At 40.6% G+C, this 6,000-nt stretch overlaps 1 protein-coding gene across 1 annotated transcript in view; it reads left to right on the forward strand.

Moving 5' to 3' along the window:
• Window positions 1-6,000, forward strand: part of lama2 (laminin, alpha 2) — a gene marked incomplete at its 5' end in the record, with an annotated part of 158,628 nt that overhangs the window by 8,105 nt on the left and 144,523 nt on the right. The window lies entirely within an intron of this gene.

The raw sequence follows: 6,000 nt of genomic DNA on the forward strand, positions 1-6,000 counted from the left end.
AATCATTTGGCGGTTTTGCTCTAAGGGGGCGGGAGGAGAGTGATCAGGACCCTAAGAGAGCCTGTCAGTCAAAGTGCTTTCCTTATCCACAGCTCTTTTAAATACTTTAACATACTCACGCAGATATAACCCCTCCTTCCCCTACACACACGCACACAAAGACACACACACAAACACACACATACACACACACACACACACACACACACACACACACACACACACACACACACACACACACACACACACACTCACACAGAGACTAGCATAAATACATACATGTCACTAGGTAAAATTACTACCTTGAATTCCCCGATAATTTGGATAATAATTAATAATTTTTCTCCATACATAACACACGCACAAACGACACAGCTACACACACACAGATACACACACACACACACACACACACACACACACACACACACACACACACGCACACACACACACACACACACACACACACACACACACACAGACAGACCAAACAGAGATGAGGATTAACACACACAGAAAGGACAGGTTGCTAATCTTGAGGAGATATCCTTTGATTTTGGGAGAAAAAAAATTGTTAGACCACAAGCATTCTCCGGAATTGCTTACTCCACCTTTTGACCATTTATTTTCTTTTTTTCTGTCTTTTTTTCTGCTCCTACATCCCTCCTGCCTTCAGCGCTGCTTAGTTGAATGTTGGTTTCCTATTATATTCTTCCTCAAAGATGCTTACTGCTATCAGCTTTTTGGATCAATACCACTCTCGTCCTTACAGATAAGTTAATACGAGGTATCTCATGCAGACAAATTCAAGATGTTCTTAGCACTTGACTCTATTGTACTTTGCTACAGTACAGTGAGTATCACTGACACCACACAATGCTGCAAACAATATTGACAGCTCCCTAACAAGCACTTGGATTTTAGACATACACATGTGGAGACCTAGCCTGGTGCTACCAGACCATCGTACTTAATTTCATTTGTACAGAAGGTCTGGACGTGCTGTAATTGGCAAACGTTCACTCACTTGCAGGCGGGTGTCAGGCGGGTGTCTGTTGAAGTTTAAAACTATTGGATCTGCCCAGTGCCACTCTGGATTAGCCAACCAATCGCATCACGTTTGGTCAGACGTATGTCATGAGCCGGCTTCTGACGGTGCGTTTCAGTTGTACAGGGAACTTGGAAATTTCCGACTTCACTACATATTGTAGTCTATGGATCTACCGTACCTGGCAACGGTAACTTGCTAGAGCCTAACTTTTAGTTATTTGGATGAGAAAGGTTGTCGGCGTCCATACTTTCCCGAGCAGATGCACTGGAACACAGACAGGTCGGAACTCGGAACTACCAAGAAATTTCCGATATCCGAGTATAAAGGAACGCAGCATTCAACTGAAACTGGAGCGCGACTTCGACGTCATCGTTCTCAGCCATTCGCTCTGTTCGCTGATTGGCCCGCCAAAAGTCTGGACGAGCAGAATTCCATGAACACACCGCACCCCCAGACTGACTACTGAAGTGAAATGAAAATTGAGCGGAAGTAGGTAGGCGGGCGGAGCCAGGCTAGTGGAGACCAATGAAACGGCCCAATGACATGACTTTACTATTTATTTACATTTATTTTAACATCCAAATCACTCAGATTGCAGATTTAAACCTTGATTATTCAACTCACAATCAGCACTGTCACAGAAGCTTGAATCTGGAGTCTGCCATTTTCAAAATAAGTCATTACAAAACTATATTTATAGGATGTAAAAGCTCACTGGCATGGTAGCCTATAACCTTTTTTGTTAGCCAAAAGGTATTGCCTATTGTAAATGGTAATGGGAAACAGACCTCAAACATGACATACCATTTGCTTTTAAAATAATAACCTCCTTTTAATTTTGACCTCATGTAATAATTAAAAAGCGTGAGTGTGATATGTGTCGGGAGCTTTTTAATGCTTGATGAGATATCTTTATGCGCAACAAGGAAGAAGATAAAAACAAAACATCTGGCTGTGTCCAGTGCAACTTTGTTCATCTCTGTGTTTGACAGTAGCTCGGGCCAAAAGCAAGAATGTGGGAGAGATTGCAGCATGTGGTGTTTTGTGCGGACTAAAGCCTATTTAAAAAGCTTAAGGCCAAATTACCAGCATGTCTGTGAGCGAGTGAGTTGGTGAGCTGTAGTGTTCGTGTATACATGCGTTTTTCATTTGTCTGTGTGTTCTTGGCAGTTCACTACAAAGAGGCAGACTTAAAGAGAATGGATTTCAATTGGCTTGTTACACACACCAGGCCATCTCTTTTAGTTGTACCCAGGGGCTGTTGTCTGTATGCACTGCACTCTCACTGCTACTGCTCTCTCTCTCTCTCTCTCTCTCTCTCTCTATCTCTCTATCTCTCCCCACTGTTTAAAAACAATAATCTTTCTCTTTTTTATAGAAATTAAAAAACGTTATGCAATGTGTGTAAATATTGAACCGTGTATTTTTTTTGCTTGCAGAGCTGTCAGGAGACTTGTCATTCAAAATACACTGCAGCATTCGAAAAACAACTCCCCAAATTGTTTGTTTTTTTAGTGGCAGCTCAAGCTCAAAAAATTACGTTGCAGGGAGATGACTTTGTGTATAGCTCCAGTGAATATCTCCGCCCTTATTTGCCTGCACTAGGTTTGACAGTCAGGTTATTGCTTGAAGCATTCACACTGTTTTTAAAACTGGGCCAAAAGCGTTATTTGTATTAGTCCAGTGAGATGTTCACACATTTGGAAGTGACAGTAAGTTTTTTTTTAATGAGTCTGCATACCAGGGTCTGAGTGAGTGTCCACATGTGAGTCTGTGTGTGTCTGTGTCTGTGTTTGTTTATGTCTCAATCCCAAAACAAAACATAATGAATTCAATTCTTTTAATGTGTCTCTTTTGTGATATCATTCCACTGTGTTTTCTGATCAGTGTATTTAAGTGCCTTTGTTTGCCAAAATGAACAGGAATAGTAGTAACTGTAATTAGAAATTGAAGCCATATTTATCAAGCCAGAGGGATTTGATCAGGTTTCCAATGTGAATGGCCTGCAAACACCAGCTGTTCAATAAAAAAAAAGAAAAAAGGAAAAAAAAGAGCTGACAAAGGCTGTGTCCAAATCACGCTGACACAAAATGTATTCTTCACAGTTCATTTCATTGTAGACAACACCAGGCATACTAGATGCAAAAGGCTTAACTGGGCTGATTGAGCATTAAAATAAACATTTAAAGTGCTCATTTGGCTGTGCTGCTCTCAAATATCCTCTAAAGAAAAAACCTTTCCCTGGCCATGTCATGACTAGTTCCTGTCAAAAATGGAAGGTCGCTGCAATAAAATGCTTAAGGCAACTGCTTTGGATTTATTATTTCTGTTGTTTCAAGTATTGAAATCACTTGCGAGATGTTAAAATAGCAGACATTTCTGGAGATGCAGTAAGCTATATGCAATTTAGTAGCCGTTATAGAATAGTGAATAATTTGCCTCCACTCCTCTGCAGTCTCAAAACAGCTGTATCTGAAATAATGTGCGTTGTAAAAATAAGCAAATTAAATCAGTTATTTATTTTGGAAATCACAGAATTATTCCTAAGTGCAACAACAAAGTATGGATAATGGACTACATTGTGTCATCGGGGGATAAATGACGCTTCACACTTTAGCTACTTCAAAGTCCAAATCAACCTTTTTAGAGCGTGCACATCTGCTTTGTGTTCTCATTTCCAGATAGAAATAGTCCTAAAAAGAGGTGTATGAACATTTGATGTTGCATGACAACACCCAGTTTGTGCATGATTAGGTTGGCATGAGTTGTTTTAATTTATTTATGTATATACAGGACTTTGATATAGCCAAACAAATTATATTTAATTTGAACAAATCTGGACTTTAAATGTCTTAATTCTATAGCAATCGTACTGTATAGATCTCAAATGTATTATTCATTTATTTACTACTTCTTGAGGTGGTAGGATGGCCTAGGAAAAGGGGGCAGACTAGTAACCACAAGGTCGCTGGTTTGATCCCCGGCACCGGACAGGAGGGTGTTATTTGTAAAACTAATGTGGTGGTGGATGGTATTATATCTACGGTGCACACCATCTCTACCATTGTGTCCTTGAGCAAGGCACTTAACCCCAAACTGCTCCAGGGGCGCGGTAATGGCTGACCCTGCGCTCTGACCCCCTCTGACGTGCGATAACTTGAGAGGGGATATGCGAAGAATGAATTTTGATATACCTTGTGTAAATTAACAAATAAAGAAATTTAACTTAGTAAGGTGAGCATTTCTTTCCACAGTCAGTTAACATTTGTTTCTTTCAATCTCAACTGCATTAATATGGTTTCATGATGAAACATGCAGACACCTGACCTGCTAGTTTGAGCTTAGAGTATAAAAAACAGGCTACAGTACAGAATAAAATATAAATGAAATCAAATCTATTCATAAAGAGAGACAATTTAACGTTGATAAAAATGAGTTTGTCATAACTTATACTAACAGTGAATGTCATGGATGCTTCATAAACATTTACCAGCCGTGTGACTTCTTGCTGGACAGTTGTTTGTGTGTTTATTTGTTGACGTTGTTTGGAGCTTTAGACAAAAAAAAAGAAAAAAGACAAAAAACTTGGTCTGATCCACATCTGATCAAAACATCTAATATGACACATTGCATACACACACACACACACACACACACACACACACACACACACACACACACACACACACACTGCTTTAGTTAGCTGCGTTCATCTATGTTTAGCTGCTGGAGCTGCCTAGCTGTCCCAAAGCTGTCACCATATTAAGCTACCACTGAGAACTCTCTGTATCTCTCTCTCTCTCTCTCTCTCTCTCGCTCTCTCTCTCTCTCTCTCCCTCTCTCTCTCTCTCTCACACACACACTTACTCCCCTCTTTCTCTCTCTCTCACTTACTCTCTCGCACACACATAAATACACACCGCCCCGTCCTTGCTGTGAATAAAGTTAACATTGACTCTTTGTAGTGGGTTTGAATGACTGCGATAAGGTTACCCTGAAACACACACACACACACACACACGCGCGCGCGCGCACACGCACACACACACACACACACACACACACACGCACACGGTAGCTTTCTCCCTATTCTAATTGCTGCAATTTGACACTGTTTCCCAGATCAGGAGAAGAAAGCGAGGTATACTCACAGAGAGAAAGCACAAGGTGAAAGATGGGGTGGTGAGGAGAGACAGGGACACAGTATTTGACCTACATTCAATGTCTGTCTGTCTGTCTGTCTGTCTGTCTGTCTGTCTGTCTGTCTGGTTGGTGAAGGAAAATATCAATGTATTTTATCGTAAGTATTTATTTTGAAATTTAAAAAAATAAATGCAATAACAAAATCCAAAATCCAGAGAAAAAATATCAGATTATAAACCTAAAGTATGCACTCCACGCGTTCACCTCTGTTTTTATTTGCTCCGCGGGACTTAAACAGGTATATTTCTTTCTACATTTTTTCCACCTTCGACTGGCATATACTCACACACTCTAGACTCCAATCCCCCAGAGCTAACCCTTTCTCTACCGTGGTGTCATCTTGCAGCAGAAAAGTGAACAACTTTTCCATGCCTGAAAACATGAAGACTTAGTCTGAAATCACTCCCTATTTACAGTGTAGCAACCTGTGTTAACCATGATCGTGTTTGAATTCTGAATGTGAAATTTATGCACTGCACTCTATGGTGCCCTCAAAAGTTTCCACAATGGGGGAAACAAAGGGGAGTGCTCATGGCTGCTTTTTCTGCAATCCATATCCCACAATGCAATGTGCTGCACTTAAAGCTGGGGTGGAGAATTTGCTCCACTTGTTCTCTTTGGTCCCTCCCCTATGGTCCCTCCCTGACACGCTCTACACGAACAACGTCGGTGCCAAAGTGAATGGACAGTCCCAACAGCCAATAAGAACTGAGAATCTTATTTATTTATTTATTTAATTTTAGAAT

This window comes from Ammodytes marinus (genome assembly GCF_949987685.1).
Source record: "Ammodytes marinus genome assembly, chromosome: 19".
NCBI lineage: Eukaryota > Metazoa > Chordata > Actinopteri > Uranoscopiformes > Ammodytidae > Ammodytes > Ammodytes marinus.